This window comes from Nycticebus coucang, chromosome 8 (assembly GCF_027406575.1).
Source record: "Nycticebus coucang isolate mNycCou1 chromosome 8, mNycCou1.pri, whole genome shotgun sequence".
NCBI lineage: Eukaryota > Metazoa > Chordata > Mammalia > Primates > Lorisidae > Nycticebus > Nycticebus coucang.
The window spans coordinates 86,020,600-86,038,653 of record NC_069787.1 but is presented as its reverse complement, the minus strand read 5'-3'; positions in this window follow the sequence as shown (position 1 = coordinate 86,038,653).

The following is an 18,054-nucleotide window of genomic DNA, read 5'->3' as shown; positions in this document are numbered from 1 at the left end:
ATCTACAGCAAATCCATAGCCAATATCGTATTGAATGGAGTTAAATTGAAATCATCCCCACATAGCAGGAACCAGGCAATGATGCCCATTGTCTCCATTGCTCTTTAACATTGTAATGGAAGTTTTGTCCATTGCAATTAGGGAAGAAAAGGCGATCAGGTGTATCCACATAGGGTCAGAAGAGATCAAACTTTCACTCATCACAGATGATATGATCATATATCTGGAAAACACTAGGGATTCTACTATAAAACTTTTAGAAGTGATCAAGGAATACAGCAATGTCTCAGGTTACAAAATCAACACCCATAAATCTGTAGCCTTTATATATACCAACAATAGCCGAAAAAACAGTCAAGGACTCTATTCCTTTCACAGTAGTGCCAAAGAAGATGAAATATTTGGCAGTATATCTAACAAAGGACGTGACAGATCTCTATAAAGAGAACTATGAAACTTTAAGAAAAGAAAAAGCTGAAGATGTTAACAAATGGAAAAACATACCATGCTCATGGCTGTGAAGAATCAACATTGTTAAAATGTCCATACTACCCAAAGCAATATATAATTTTAATGCAATTCCTATCAAAGCTCCATTGTCATATTTTAAAGATCTTGAAAAAATAATACTTCGTTTTATATGGAATCAGAAAAAACCTTGAACAGCCAAATCATTACTCAGAAATAAAAACAAAGCAGGAGGAGTCACACTTCCAGACCTGAGACTGTACTATAAATCAATAGTGATCAAAACAGCATGGTACTGGCACAAAAACAGAGAAGTTTATGTCTGGAACAGAAGAGAGAACCAAGATGAATTCAGCTACTTACCATTATTTGATCTTTGACAAGCCAATTAAAAACATTCAGTGGGGAAAAGATTCTCTATTTAACAAATGGTGCTGGGTGAACTGGCTGGTGGATCTGTAGAAGACCGAAACTGGACCCACACCTTTCACCATTAAATAAGATAGACTCTCACCAGATAAAAGCTTTAAACTTAAGGCATGAAACTATAAAAACACTAGAAGAAAGTGCAGGAAAAACTCTTGAAGGAATTAGCCTGGGTGAATATTTTATGAGGAGGACTCCTCAGGCAACTGAAGCAGTATCAAAAATACATTACTGGGACCTGATCAAACTTAAAAGCTTCTGCATGGCCAAGAACATCGTAAGTAAAGCAAACAGACATCCCTCAGAATGGGAGAAAATGTTTGCAGGTTATAACTCCGATAAAGGTTTAATAACCAGAATCCACAGAGAACTCAAACGTATTAGCAAGAAAAGAACAAGCGATCCCATCTCAGGGTGGGCAAAGGACTTGAAGAGAAACTTCTCTAAAGAAGACAGATGCATGATCTACAAACACATGAAAAAAAGCTCATCATCCTTCATCATCAGAGAACTGCAAATCAAAACTACTCTGAGATATCACCTAACCCCAGTAAGAGTAGCCCACATAACAAAATCCCAAAACCAGAGATGTTGGCGTGGATGTTCAGAAAAGGGGACACTTCTACACTGCTGGTGGCAATGTACACTAATATGTTCCTTTTGGAAGGATGTTTGGAGAATACTTAGAGATCTAAAAAGAGACCTGCCATTCGATCCTATAATTCCTTTACTAGGTTTATACCCAGAAGACCAAAAATCACCAGAATGTTTATTGCAGTCCAATTAATAATTGCTAAGTCATGGAAGAAGCCCAAGTGCCCATCGACCCACGAATGGACTAGCAAATTGTGGTACATGTATACTATGGAATATTATGTAGCCTTAAAGAAAGATGGAGACTTTACTTCTTTCATGTTTACATGGATGGAGCTGGAACATATTCTTCTTAGCAAAGTATCTCAGGAATGGAAGAAAAAGTATCCAACGTACTCAGCCCTACTATGAAGCTAATTTATAGCTTTCACATGAAGACTATAACCCAACTATAGCACAAGAATATGGGGAAAGGGCCAAGGGAGGGGAAGGGAGTGGGGAGGTAAGAGTGGGAGGGAGGGTATATGGGTGGGGCCACACCTGTGGTGCATCTTAGAATGGGTACAGGTGAAACTTACTAAATGCAGAATACAAATGTCTACATACAACAATTAAGAAAATGCCATGAAGGCTACGTTGAACAGTTCAATGAGATTATTTCAGATTGTACATGAAACCAGCACATTGTACCCCTTGATTGCACTAATGTGCGGAGCTATGATTTAACAATAAAAACAAAAATAATAAAAAAAAGGAAAGAAAAAAATACTTGGGTGGGCAGGGAGGTATGGCATAATATGGTTTTCAACAGATATTATAATTAGAGATTATTTTTGAAATTATCTAAGTGATGTAAAAACAGACTTCTCATTTACCGAAGGAAATGGATGAAATTTTAATCTCACAAGGAAAGGGGTATGGCAGATATATTTGTGCCCCACCCATGGCCTCATGGTGGTATACCATTGCCATATGCTGACAGCACTTGAAACTACCCTGAGGGATTTCTCTTACCACAGGATTATGTTTGATTTACTCATGGGATAGGCCAGAGTGTGTAGTTAATGTGCTCAGGAGCATCCATCAACAAGTGATGGCTGGGAATCAGAGGACACATACCCCACTGCCTCATCCCAGCAACACTGAAGCATGGTCTACACTGTTTATTGGAGGATCTGCTGGATTGAGTCACAGTTGACTATAGCTGTGACCTGATGATTAATGTTTTCTGCACTTTCTTTCCTTTCTCTCAGCTTCCTTTCTCACCTCTACCAGTACTTCCTATGCTCATTGCTCATATGAAATACTTGCACTAAAATCCTAATTTTAGGGTTTGCTCTTCCAGAGGAACCCAACCCATGCAAGCTGTTATTTATTTTTTCATTTCCAGAAACATTAATTTCATATCCTCCTCCCACCTCCAGTTTCCAAGATTACTAAATCCACTCTCTGAATTGGCAGATTTTATTGTTTGCTTAGAGATGAACAAAGTCTCCTAAATGTACGTGTAGAAAGAGGTCAAGAGGATCTCATCTAGATTTGGAAATCCCCAACAATGGCAGATTCGTGAAAGAGAGAAAGATGGTCCACCTTGAGCAAACATGCCTCCTCTTACAACTCAAGGTCAGAATTTTCTGCTCAATGTTCAATTATGGCAGCATGATATATCACTTACTTTTAAATCCATTAGTTGTTTTAGACATAGCATAGCCCAAGAAACAATAGAAGACAGCCCTTAGAAAGAGTTGCAGCCTGGATTCCTAACTGAGAGACTTAATCCGGGCTCTGTGCTGAAGGCACAGGGAACATGGATTTGTAATCATTTCCAATGGAGTCCAGGCAACTTACAGCATAAGAATGAATATAACTTCCTGGCCTAAAATATATGGATTAATTTCTAAGTATACCTCTGTCCAGTTGAAGTAGGACCTTCATTTTAAATGTAAATATGGGTTTTGAGTATACACTTAAGGAAAGAAAAATACCCAAACCAATATTCAGGGCCTGGAGGAAGGTACTCGGGCTGGTTTATAGACTAATGGGGAAAGAGAGCATAAGGGGGAGCCATGGACAAGAAAAGTAAAAACTAAAGAAAATGATAAAAGATACATTGAGGATTAGAAAACAAGATGATTTAATGTGGACTGAGGAGGCTGCAGAGACCTACAGGAAGGAACGCGTGAAGCAATTAAAACAGTGTTGTGGGGGGGAGGGGCAAGATGGCTGACTGGAAACAGCTTCTGAAAGAGGCTCCTATCCAAAAGGAAAGATAACATCCAGAAACAGCCAAATTAAGCTGAAGACTGAGAGCCCAGCCAAGAAAGAAATGATAACTGCAGGTCACCTCTGCTGAGACCAAGCTGCGACTCCAAGAAACCAACCTTCAGATACAAAATTCTTCTGAAAGGAAAAATGTCCATCCCCTCCTCCAAGAAAGCTGTGTCTTTTTTGTATTTCTGTCTCCTTTCTTTTTTTTCTCTTTGTTTGCTCCTGTGAGTTTTCTACAGACAAGCGGTGAACTGTGAACCTCTTGTCTCACCCTACAGGTGAGTGCTGTGGGAAGTGGGGTCTACCTCCTCAGAGGGACCCTGCTGTGACTCATAGCACTCTCTTGCTAGGTAGAAAAATTGAACTAAGGTCTTCCCTGCCATTCTGAACTCCCAGTACACCCTTGCACCCTTACCTGACGAACCAGAAGCCTAACCCCTGCTGAGACTAAGAGGTCCTTGAGCAGTGCCCACCCCCCTCTGCCAGTCCAACCGCCCCCCCCACAAGAGACTCCAGGGGCTTCGCTGAGCCTACACCAACCCCCCGCCAGGGACTTTGCCAGCAACCACATGGCCCTGCAACCCGTGCCCACCCTGGCCAGGGACCCTGCCAGCAACCTTGCGGACCTGCGCCTCGTGCCCACCAGGCCTCCGCATGCCCACCTCGGCCAGGGTCTCCACTGGCAACCGCGTGCGTCCGCGCCCCACACCCTCAGGGACTCTGCACACCCGCCCAAGCCAGGGATGCCACAGGTAACCGTGTGGCCTCACACCCTGCACCCACCGGGCCTCCGCCCACCCTGGCCAGGAATTCTGGGAGCTGAGCAACCTGTGTCCTCCCTCCCATACCCTCTCTGCCTCCGCACCGGCCCTACCTGTCTGCCCAGGAACTCTGGAAGCTATGCAACTCATGCCCTCCCTCCAGAGCCCTCCCTGCCTCTGTGTGGAGCCCTCCTCCTGGCCAGAAACTTCTGGAGCCCTGGGCTCTCTGTGCCAAAGTCACTGGGCACCAGGTACTCCCAGAACCATCCCCCACCCTATTGCTGAATCCAGTGTGCCACACTCTAGAGCTGGTCCCACAACCAGAACTCCTTGGCTGGGGCAGTCCCAGAGAAGCTACACAGGGTCACTCCCTACAAAGATCCAGTAAAAATAGAGTGATCCCACTGGGTTCTAACCTTGGAGAGACACCTCCGCAACTCTGAGGATGGCCAGAGGCAACAGTGAAAAACAATAATGGGGCAGAATCAACGGAAAATCTCCAGCAATATGAATAATCAGAGTAGATCAACTCCTCCAAGGAACAACAAAGCAGACACAGAACAAGATCACATGCATAAACAAATGGCTGAGATGTCAGAAATCGAATTCAGAATATGGATAGCAAATAAGATCGAACTAGAATTTCAAGCTGCAATCCAAAAGATATCTCAAGAATTCAATGAATTCAAAGACCAAATGACCAAAGATTTTGACACATTGAGACAAGAAGTTGCAGTCCTCAAAGATTTGAGAAACACAGTAGAATCCCTCAGTAACAGAATGGAGCAAGCAGAAGAAAGAATTTTTGACATTGAAAACAAAGCTTTTGAATGCTCCCAAACTTTCAAAGAGGAAGAGAAATGGAGGGCAAAAATGGATCACTCTCTCAGAGAGTTCTGGGATAATTTGAAGAAAATCAATATTCGCCCTATAGGGATCCCTGAAAGAGACTAAGTGGCTTCACAAGGCCCAGAGTCTCTTCTTCATGAGATTATGAAAGAGAACATTCCAGACATGCCAAGAGATTCTGAAATTCAGATAGCAGACAGTTTCAGAACTCTAGCATGACTCAACCCAAATAAGACATCCCTTGGACACATCATAATCAATTTCACTAAAGTTAATATGAAGGAGAAAATTCTGAAAGCAGCCGGATGTAAGAAAATCACAATCTACAAGGAGAAGAATATTAGAATAACTGCAGATCTCTCTGCTGAAACCTTTCAAGCTAGAAGAGGATGGTCATCAACTTTTAATCTCCTAAAATGACGTAACTTTCAACCCAGGATTCTGTATCCAGCTAAACTGAGTTTCATTTATGATGGAGAAATTAAATACTTTAATGACACTCAGATGATGAAGAAATTTGCCATCACTAAACCAGGGCTCCAGGATATTCTCAGATCTATTCTCCATAATGACAAGCATAATCCTCCACCACAAAAGTAAACTCACCCAGAAACTTTTGATCAAATTCCAACTTCCACAGTTGCAAAAGGAATAAAAATGTCCACCAGACATTTGAAGGCTTATCAATATTCTCAATTAATGTGCATGGTTTAAATTGTCCTCTAAAGAGGCACAGGTTGGCTGACTGAATACAAAAACTCAGGCCAGATATCTTCTGCAAACAAGAATCTCATCTTACTTTAAAAGATAAATATAGACTCAAGGTGAAGGGATGGTCATCTATATTCCAAGCATATGGAAAGCAGAAAAAAGCAGGTGTTGCAATCCTGTTTGCAGATACAATAGGGTTTAAACCAATCAAAATAAAGGATAAGGTGGACACTTCATATTTGTTAAAGGTAATACTCAATGTGATGAGATTTCAATTATTAATATTTATACACCCAACCAGAATGTGCCTCAATTTATAAGAGAAACTCTAACAGACATGAGCAACTTGATTTCCTCCAGATATATAGTAGTCAGAAATTTTAACACCCCTTTAGCAGTGTTGGATAGATCCTCCAAAAAGAAGCTAAGCAAAGAATTTTAGATTTAAACTTAACCATTCAACATCTGGGTTTAACAGACATCTACAGAACATTTCATCCCAACAAAACTGAATACACATTCTTCTCATCAGCCCACAGAACATACTCCAAAATCGATCACATCCTAGGTCACAAGTCTAACCTCAGCATATTGAAAAAATACAAATTATTCCTTGCATCTACTTAGACCATCATGGAATAAAAGTTGAATTCAACAACAACAGGAATCTGCATACTCATACAAATACATGGAAGCTAAATAACATTATGATGAAAGATAGATGGGTCATAGACAAAATTAAGAAGGAAATTACCAATTTTTTGGAACAAAACAACAATGAAGACATGGATTATCAGAACCTCTGGGATAGGACTCTAAGAGGGAAATTTATAGCACTGAAAGCCTTCCTCAAGAAAATGGAAAGAGAGGAAGTTAACAACTTAATGGGACATCTCAAGCAACTGGAGAAGGAAGAACATTCCAACCCCAAACCCAGCAGAAGAAAAGAAATAACCAAAATTAGAGCTGGATTAAATGAAGTTGAAAACAAAAGAATTATACAACAGAAAAAGTGAATAAAATAGATAAACCTTTGGATAACCTAACCAGGAAAAAAAGAGTAAAATCTCTAATTTCATCAATCAGAAATGGTAAAGACGAAATAACAACTGACCCCTCAGAAATTAAAAAAATCCTTAACGAATATTACAAGAAACTTTACTCTCAGAAATATGAAAATCTGAAGGAAATTGACCAATACTTGGAAGCACACCACCTACCACTTAGCCAGAACAAAGTGAAAATGTTGAGCAGGCCTATATCAACTTCTGAAATAACATCAACTATATAAAATCTCCCTAAAAAGAAAAGCCTGGGACTAGATGGCTTCATGTCAGAATTGTACCAAACCTTTAAAGAAGAATTAGTGCCTATATTAGTAAACGTCTTTCAAAATATAGAAACAGAAGGAATACTACCCAACACAGTCTCTGAAACAAACATCACTTTGATCCCTAAACCAGGGAAAGACCCAACAAGAAAAGAAAATTATAGACCAATATCACTAATGAATATTGATGCAAAAATATTCAATAAGATCCTAACAAACAGAGTCCAACAACACATCAAAAAATTATACACCACGACCGAGTGGGATTTATCCCAGGGTCATTTATGATGGAGAAATTAAATACTTTAATGACACTCAGATGATGAAGAAATTTGCCATCACTAAACCAGGGCTCCAGGATATTCTCAGACCTATTCTCCATAATGACAAGACCAATATCACTAATGAATATTGATGCAAAAATATTCAATATACATAAATTGCTGGTTCAATATATGTAAATCTATAAATGTAATTTAGCACATAAACAAACTAAAAAATAAAGACCATATGATTCTCTCAATTGATGCAGAAAAAGCTTTTGATAATATCTAGCATCCCTTCATGATCAGAACACTTAAGAAAATTGGCATAGAAGGGACATTTCTTAAATGAATAGAGGCCATCTACAGCAAACCCACAGCCAATATCATATTGAATGGAGTTAAATTGAAATCATTTCCACTTAGATCAGGAACCAGGCAAGGATGCCCATTGTCTCCATTGCTCTTTAACATTGTAATGGAAGTTTTAGCCATTACAATTAGGAAAGAAAAGGCGATCAAGGGTATCCACATAGGTCAGAAGAGATCAAACTGTCACTCTTCGCAGATGATATGATTGTATATCTGGAAAACACCAGGGATTCTACTACAAAACTTTTAGAAGTGATCAAGAAATATAGCAATGTTTCAGGTTACAAAATCAACACCCATAAATCTGTAGCCTTTATATATACCAACAATAGCCAAGCCGAAAGAACAGTCAAGGACTCTATTCCTTTCACAGTAGTGCCAAAGAAGATGAAATATTTGGGAGTTTACCTAACAAAGGACGTCTCTATAAAGAGAACTATGAAACTTTAAGAAAAGAAATAGCTGAAGATGTTAACAAATGGAAAAGCATACCATGGCTCATGGCTGGGAAGAATCAACATTGTTAAAATGTCTATACTACCCAAAGCAATATACAATTTTAATACAATCCCTATTAAAGCTTGATTGTCATATTTTAAAGATCTTGAAAAAATACTACTTCGTTTTATATGGAATCAGAAAAAACCTCGAAAAGCCAAAACATTACTCAGAAATAAAAACAAAGCAGGAGGAGTCACGCTACCAGACCTGAGATTGTACTATAAATCGATAGTGATCAAAACAGCATGGTACTGGCACAAAAACAGAGAAGTAGATGTCTGGAACAGAAGAGAGAACCAAGTGATGAACCCAGCTACTTACCATTATTTGATCTTTGACAAGCCAATTAAAAACATTCAGTGGGATTTTGTGATGTGGGCCATTCTTACTGGGAGAATGATGATATCTTAGATGATATATCAGGGTTGTTTTGATTTGCATTTCTCTAATATATAGAGATGATGAACATTTTTCCATGTGTTTGTTAGCCATTCGTCTGTCTTCTTTAGAGAAGGTTCTATTCATGTCTCTTGCCCATTGATATATGGGATTGTTGGTTTTTTCATGTGGATTAATTTGAGTTCTCTATAGATCCTAGTTATCAAGCTTTTGTCTGATTAAAAATATGCAAATATCCTTTCCCATTGTGTAGGTTGTCTCTTTGGTTATTGTCTCCTTAGCTGTACAGATGCTTTTATGCTGGCATGGATGTGGAGAGAAGGGAACACTTTTACACTGCTGGTGGGACGGCAAACTAGTACATCCTTTCTGGAAGGAAGTATGGAGAAACCTCAAAGCACTCAAGCTAGACCTCCCATTTGATCCTGCAATCCCATTACTGGGCATCTACCCAGAAGGAAAAAAATCCTTTTATCATAAGGACACTTGTACTAGACTGTTTATTGCAGCTCAATTTACAATCGCCAAAATGTGGAAACAGCCTAAATGCCCACCAACCCAGGAATGGATTAACAAGCTGTGGTATATGTATACCATGGAATACTATTCAGTCATTAAAAAAAATGGAGACTTTACATCCTTCGTATTCACCTGGATGGACGTGGAAGACATTATTCTTAGTAAAGCATCACAAGAATGGAGAAGCATGAATCCTATGTACTCAATTTTGATATGAGGACAATTAATGACAATTAAGGTTATGGGGGGGAAGCAGAAAGAGGGACGGGGGGGTGGGGCCTTGGTGTGTGTCACACTTTATGGGGGCAAGACATGATTGCAAGAGGGACTTTACCTAACAATTGCAATCAGTGTAACCTGGCTTATTGTACCCTCAATGAATCCCCAACAATAAAAAAATAAATAAATAAAATAAAATAAAAGACTCCCTATTTAACAAATGGTGCTGGGTGAACTAGCTGGTGACCTGTAGAAGACTGAAACTGGACCCACACCTTTCACCATTAACTAAGATAGACTCTCACTGCATAAAAGCTTTAAACTTAAGACATGAAACTATAAAAATACTGGAAGAAAGTGCAGGGAAAACTCTTGAAGGAATCAGCCTGGGTGAATATTTTATGAGGAGGACTCCCCAGGCAATTGAAGCAGTATCAAAAATACACTACTGGGAGCTGATCAAACTAAAAAGCTTCTGCACAGCCAAGAACATAATAAGTATAGCAAGCAGACAGCCCTCAGATAGGGAGAAAATACATCCGACAAATGTTTAATAACCAGAATCCCAGAGAACTCAAATGTATTAGCAAGAAAAGAACAAGTGATCCCATCTCAGGGTGGGCAAAAGACTTGAAGAGAAACTTCTCTAAAGAAGACAGGCGCACGGCCTTCAGACACATGAAAAAAATGCTCATCATCCTTAATCATCAGAGAAATGTAAATCAAAACTACTTTGAGATATCACCTAACTCCAGTAAGATTAGCCCACATAACATAATCCCAAAACCAGAGATGTTGGCGTGGATATGGAGAAAAGGGCACACTTCTACACTGCTGGTGGGAATGCACACTAATATGTTCCTTTTGGATGGATGTTTGGAGAATACTGAGATCTAAAACTAGACCTGCCATTCGATCCTATAATTCCCTTCTAGGTATATACCCAGAAGACCAAAAATCAAATTATAACAAAGACATCTGTACCAGAATGTTTATTGCAGCCCAATTCATAATTACTAAGTCATAGAAGAAGCCCAAGTACCCATTGACCCACGAATGGATTAATAAATTGTGGTACATGTATACCATAAAATATTATGCAGCCTTAAAGAAAGATGGAGACTTTACCTCTTTCATGTTTACATGAATGGAGTTGGAACATATTCTTCTTAGCAAAGTATCTCAAGAATGGAAGAAAAAGTATCCAATGTACTCAGCCCTACTATGAAGCTAATTTATATCTTTTATATGAAGGCTATAACCCAACTATAGCACAAGAATATGGGGAAAGGGCCAAGGGAGGGGAAGGGAGTGTGGAGGTTGGGGTGGAGGGAGGATAATTGGTGGGGCCACACATATGGTGCATCTTAGAATGGATACAGGTGAAACTTATTAAATGCAGAATACAGAAGTCTTTATATAATAACTAAGAAAATGCGATGAAAGCTATGTTCAACAGTTTGATAAAAATATTTCAGATTGTATATGAATCCAGCACATTGTACCCCTTGACTGCACTAATGTACACAGCTATGATTTAATAATAAAAAAAACAAAAACAAAAACAAAAAACAGTGTTGTCAAAAGAATTTCCTGCAATGAAAGTGTTCTCTGTGCCATTCACAAGTGACTATTGAGTAGTTACAAGGTGCTATCATGAAACTAAATTTTTAATGTTATTTAATTTTAATTACCTTAATTTTAAATAGCCATCTGGGGCTAGAGGCCACTTGGACAGCATAGATCTAGAAGCTTATTTGCTGGGGAGGGGTTGGAAACAGACCATCCACTGTGGGCTATTAGGCCTAGTGATCCTCCCTCAGTGGAGCAGGTATATCAGAATTACTTTGGAGGAGGGGACTTTTTAAGCAACACTCACCCTCTCACTACAAATTCTGATAAGCACCTTCTTCTACCGCTCTGCAGTGAGCCACCATCATCCAAGATGGTATGTGCCCCTCAGAGGTGTGGGAGCAGCAAAAAAAGCTGAGAAGTCCTAGATTGGTAGCCAGTAAAATGGATGGCCCTCCTGATGCTGATCTCTCCTATGGGGTTTGGGGAGTTGATCTTGGTCTTGTAGATTGTTAAAGACCCATTTCAGTTTTCTGAAAGAAAGGCAAGGAAGCTATATCCACTTATCCTATCCATGTGTAAGGTCTGCTGTGTGGTTGGCTCTGCGCCAGGCATAGGGCCTATCATGGAAGGGCTGGGGACATAGGGAGGTGAACCCCCTGTCCCTAATGGCACATTTATAAGCTTCTATATGTTGACCACCTCCCTACATTGACCATCTCCTTAAGTTGACCTAATTTTCACAGATCAGACATGCACCACATGTACTCAATGGAAGTTCCTATGTTGACCACCTTTGTATGTTAACCAGTTTGTTATGGTCCTTTGGGTCAATTTACAGAGGTTCTACTGTACACACACACACACACACACATACACATGCATGAGTATATTTATCTTATGCCTGAAATGCAGCATAATAATTCATCTTATTTACAATTTTATGAATTCTCTTGAAATAGCATAGTTCTATTTTGTTTTATTTTGCTGTTTTGTATTAGCATAGTTTTATAAATATAAACACTCAAATCACATCAAAATATTTGTGAGCTTCTACTGGGCATTTCTTTGATCTTAGCCTAACTTAGTTCATCTTGCCTGAGCTTGCTCATGGCACCTGTGACTGGACCTGGATTTGCCTATTTTAACTAGACTCTCTTCCATAACTGGGATCTATGCTGGAATAATGGGCTGATTCTGCCCCAGGTTGTTTCTAACTATCCAGCAAAGCATCCTGGGCATGTCCACATGGCCGGAGCCAGGGTCCCCGATAGTGAGCAGAGTATAAAAGGCTTTCAGGGACGTAGTCTTGAAACCCTACATGCTACTTCTGCTCCATTCTATTAGTCAAAGAAAGTCATGTGGCCGGCTCAGATTTTAGGAATGGGGAGATAATACTACCTTTTTTTTTTGTAGAGACAGTCTCACTTTGTTGCCCTCAGTAGAGTGCCATGGTGTCACACAGCTCACAGCAACCTCCAGCTCCTGGGCTTAAGGGATTCTCATGCCTCAGTCTCCCAAGTAGCTGGGACAACAGGCACCCGCCACAATGCCTGGCTATTTTTTTTTGTTGCAGTTTGGCCAGTGATGAGTTTGAACCTGCCACCCTTGGTATATGGGGCCAGCGCCCTACCCACTGAGCCACAGGGACTGCCCGATAATACTACCTTTTGATAGGAAAAGCAGCAAAGTCATGTTGCAAAGGAGTGTTGAGACAAAGAGCAGCCAAGCACTGTGGCTCATATGCCTGTAATTCTGGCACTCTGGATGGCCAAGGCAGGTGGATCACCTGAGCTCAAGATTTTGAGACCAGCCTGAGCAACAGCAAGACCCCCAGCTCTTCTAATAATAGAAAAACTAGCTGGGCATTGTGGTGGCACTCATAGTCTCAGCTACTTGGGAGGGTGAGGCAAGAGGATCTTTTAAGCCCAAGAGTTTGAGGTTGCTGTGAGCTATGACACCATGGCACTCTACCCTGGGTGACAAAATGAGACTCTGCCTTAAAAAGAAAAAGAAAGACAAAGAGAAAAAGCTTTATAAACATTTTTTTTCAATCGATTTATACAAAGGCTTAGTGGAGATCATTTTGAAGACAGAATAAGATTATCTGGAGAATGTTTGAAGTTTTAATAAAAAACTCACAATCAGAAGAGGGAGAGATACCCTTGTGTGGAAATGGAAAATTTAGATGAGAATAAAGGCAAGTATGCTTGGCAAATAAAGGCGTTACCATTTGTCCCTACTCTTATCAGAAAAGCGTAGGTTTTCTTTGTCTTTCTTTCTTTCTTTCTTTTTTTTTTAAATCATAGCTGTGACATTAAGGCAATCATGGGGTACAATGTGCTTGTTTTATATACAATTTGAAATATTTTCATCAAACTGGTTAACATAGCCTTCATAGCATTTTCTTAGTTATTGTGTTAAGACATTTATATTCTACATTTAGTAAGTTTCACATGTACCCTTATAAGATGCACCCTAGGTGTGGTCTCACCAATTACCCTCCCTCTGCCCATCCTTCCCCCTCCCCTGGGTTTCTTGATGGAAGAGAGGGCTTAAGTATATCCAGATTTCCACTTATTCCTGCCTCAGCTTTGAGCATTGATACAAATTTAGATTTTGCAAGACAGCTGGCTATGGTTTGGACTTTCCTAGACAACTTTGGAATAGAAAGAAAGAAATTAATATATTTAGGATTTAAAGTCTACTAAGAGACTTAGTTTTTATTTCCTCTTGTTTCAATGACTTTTTGGTTACTCTCTTGCATTACCATGTCTATGTGGTCTGTTTGTTTAATTTTCAGCTTACCAGTGCTATCAACAAGATAAATAAAACAAGAGCAATATTAATAAAACTGAATAGGTATGGTAGAGTAAGGTAATGGTGGCTGCAAAGTTGGAAACAAGGGTTTATGTTTAAATCCATGATAAACAGAGAGCTACGTGTGCTTGGTATAAGAGATGTTCAGCTGTCAGCATCTATAACATGGGCACATCGCAGCCCTGTAGTCTCTGGTTTCCTTTCCCAGTGGTGGAATGGTGGTCCCTCACTTGGTTGGCTCATGGGCACTGTCTCTTTAATTTCTTAAAGAGAAAACATCTCTAAAGTATGGAGATTTTGAGTGAGTCACCTTAAAAAAAGCAGAAGAGAACAGAGTCAACTGATCTCTGGGTTTTAAATGACATCAACTCTACCCAGATTACTGAGGAAATAGCAGAGCCATTTCCTCAGTAGATTTTAAGGGAATTTGTTTAGACAGATCCAGGAAATACTATTAGATAACTCAGGGTTTATCTCACCTTCCACTGTCAAATTGGAAACTTTCCTAGAGTGAGAAATGCAGACAAGAATTTCAGTGTGAGTTAAAGTACATTACTGCATTGGAAGGAATTTCTCAGGTCTCATTGGCTATGGGAGGAAGATAGCTCAGAGTTAGAGGTGAGAGGGCAGAGGAACCCCCTTCTCAGTCTCTCTTACATTGTCTTTGAAATATGATCATGCATTAGCTATTATTCCTCTTTCTCTGATACAATCTATACAACTCCAGCATCACTTGGGAGCTTGTTAGAAATGCAGATCTTGGACCTCACCCAAGACCTTCTGAATCAGAATTGCCTTTTAATAAGATCATGCACATTAAAGTTTGCGAAGCCCTGGTCTTGAGAAACCTTTTGGTTGGGTAATTAAAGACAGAGCCCATTATAGGTAGGGGGTGATTTTCAGGACAGCCCATCAGTAGCTGTATAACCTTGAACACACCTTTCTCTGTCTCTGACACTATGCAAGGCAATGGAGTGCCTTAGCAAGTGAGAACAAGCCTTCCCTTCAAGGAGCTTATAATCAGAGAAGTAAGTGGATCATTGGACATAATACAATAAATATTATGATTAAAAAAAAAAAGTCAAGTGCCATAGGAACATAGATAAGGGGTATGCAAGCCGGTCTCAAGGGCAGAGATAGAGCCCAAGAAGTGATATTTAACCTGAAGCCAGAGGGCAAGCTACAGTTTTTAGTTCAGGAATATGGTAGAGGGTGGAAAGGGGAAGAGGTTCATATTCAACAAAGTGATTGGAGCAGACGCCACCTTGGCAGAGTTGGGGATGTGGAAAGCTTTCATAGTCAAACCTGTATAAATGTTCGGGTCTGAGGATCAGCCAGGGAGCATTAACATGGGTGGAGGGAGGACTTATTTGTTCAGATGGAAAAGCTCTGATTATGTTATAAATACTGATGGGAAAGAACTGATGGATTGGAGTAGGGGAGAGTAGAGTGGAGGAGCAACCTGGGAGTTGAGAAAGCGAGCGATCCAGAGCCCCGCGGGTCAGGCCTGGTCTCCGGCAGGACAGGAGTTCCTCCTTCATTTTAAAAGGAGGAAAGAGAAGGGGCCAGGAACAGGTGCAGGAACCTTGTAAATACAGTAGCAGGAAGTCAAAGGACATCTCTGTGACCTTAGAGTAACTTTCCCTAGGGTAGGCATCTACTGCTTAGCTGCATGGGGAAGTATGTGGAGGAAAAGGATAACTTGCAGTAAGAAAATAGAGAAATCAAGGGCCTGAAGTTCCGGATGAGATGGAAGAACAGAGGAGGAGGAGCTGCTGAGTAACATGTGCTCTCTGTCCAAACTGCCAGCTCTGTACACCTGTGCATGCTAATCTGCTAGTGGCCCATTATCTACCCAATGTGCTATCCCTTATGAGGTATTATGTTTCCACAAGACAATAATTCATTTCAAAAGATATAAATCAGGTATTCTGGAATAAAGAGTTTCTCTGGTCTCAAAATCAGGCCACATAAGACCACTGTCCTTTCATCTTTTGTATGTGACATTCATCTTGCTGCCACTTCCTGGCATCAGTCAACCAGCAACTAGGGAATCTCTCTGGGTCCCACAATATTCCCAGGAAGCTCTCCTCTGTTCTACATCAGTGCTGTTTACATGGAAGAGGCTGCATCCCCGAACCACAGTCCAAGTGAAATGCAGGGGTGAGGTGGCTAACGCCACCCAGCCCAGGTCTTCAGGACTGTGTGCCATTTACAGCTCCTTCTTAGTGGCTGTGTCATTTTCCTTCATGGCATTAACACCATCTACTTTATATTTGACATCTCATGGACTACAACCTTGCTCTCTGACTAGATTGCATCTCCCATTGTTGTGGTCCTGTGGCCTGCAGTATGTGCTCCGGAAAGATTTTTTGACAGAAATAGAGTGCCCTGTTCTCAACTGTTGAGCAGGGAATATGGTTGTCTCATTCCTGATTGGAAATACAACTGTTGCCATCAGAATATCACTCTCTGCCCCTCTTCCACTGAATGCATTCCACTCAAGTCCTGAGGAATCCACAGAAGGAGATAGTGCCAGCCATACTTGTTTATCTGCTTTGCAGCCTGAAGGTCCTTTGTGGTTATAATATGATACCTTGCCATGCTTTTTAGTGGAAATGGTGACAATAAGGCAGTGATTAATTCTCATTGCTACTGCCAGATTTTCTGCAATTGATGGTGTGGCCACTTTCCCTGTCACTGTCAGATGTTGCTTGGCTTTTGGTTGCAGGAATTTTTGGAGTTGGACAGGTTAGGTGGGTCCAAGGTCACTCGGATTTATCAAACTGATTTTCTGGCAGAAAACTGGTCAGTTTCATGATCAATGAGAGACTATGAGACCCCCATACAGTCTCTCCCCGCCACTCCTGTTGTCCTCCGGTGGCTCCCTAAGTATTGAAGTGGGATCTGGGCAGGCATCGTGAGCCACAGGAGCATGCCATAAGAGTGTGGGCTGATTGGTGACACTGGTCTTTCCTGTGGGAAAAATATTGACTATAAAAAGTGTAATTACCCTTGAGTCCACCAGTTCTGTGAATTCGTGTAAGATCACATAGGATCACATAGAACTGGTTTGCTTTTGTGAGAGCTATGGAGGAACTGTTTGCTAACAAAACAAACAGATTAAACACAAATGCAGGTGGCATGTTCAGACATCTTAGGGGGTCACTTTTCAAGCTTTTTAGCAAAGGCTATATGTAAATTCACAGTGAATTAGAATATTTATTGAAGCATTTGATGTTTACGTTTGTTTTTTTAGATAGGAAATTTTTTCCCCCCGTCCTTCCTCCCTCCCTTTTACTCTTTTCCTTTCCTCCCTCCTTCTCTCTCTCTCTCTCTCTCTCTCTCTCTCTCTCTCTCTCTCTCTCTCTCTCTCTCTTTCTTATGCATAATTCTAATAGCTGTAGCAAAAGAAAGGGGAGTTCTTAGAGGTGATTAAAGGTGGGACCCTGCAGGCTCAGGTATCCTCCCACCATCTCATTCCTCTCCCACTGCCAGTGTTCAACACTCAAGCACCCCTGCAGAGACCTGGCATATCAGTGAGGCCAGTTTAAAAGCCACCAACCTGCCAAGCAAGGCTTTTATTTGGAGCTATTTGATAAGTAGTTAGGGGCACTGTACAGGCTTCATAGAAACAAGATTGTTTCTGAACAAAACATTCTCTAACCATGGCTTTTCATTCACCAGAGACTTGTTCTTATTCAAATATCCTTTCAGTTAGACCAAACAATTGTTTGGAGCTGTACAAATAAAACAGATGTGGAGGAGGGGTGAGAGAGACAATAATCACTGGGCTGTAGGTGGGTACATGCTCTTAAAGAAGAGCTGTGGAGTGAAAGATGGAGGCTACTGGATCTGTGTCCATGTTAGGAAAGGAGGCAGGAAGGGGACTGGGTGGGGGTGAGGGTAGAGTTAAGAAGTGCAAAATGGTGATTCCTAGGAACCGATGATACATTCTCCAATATGCTCAGCCAACCAGGGG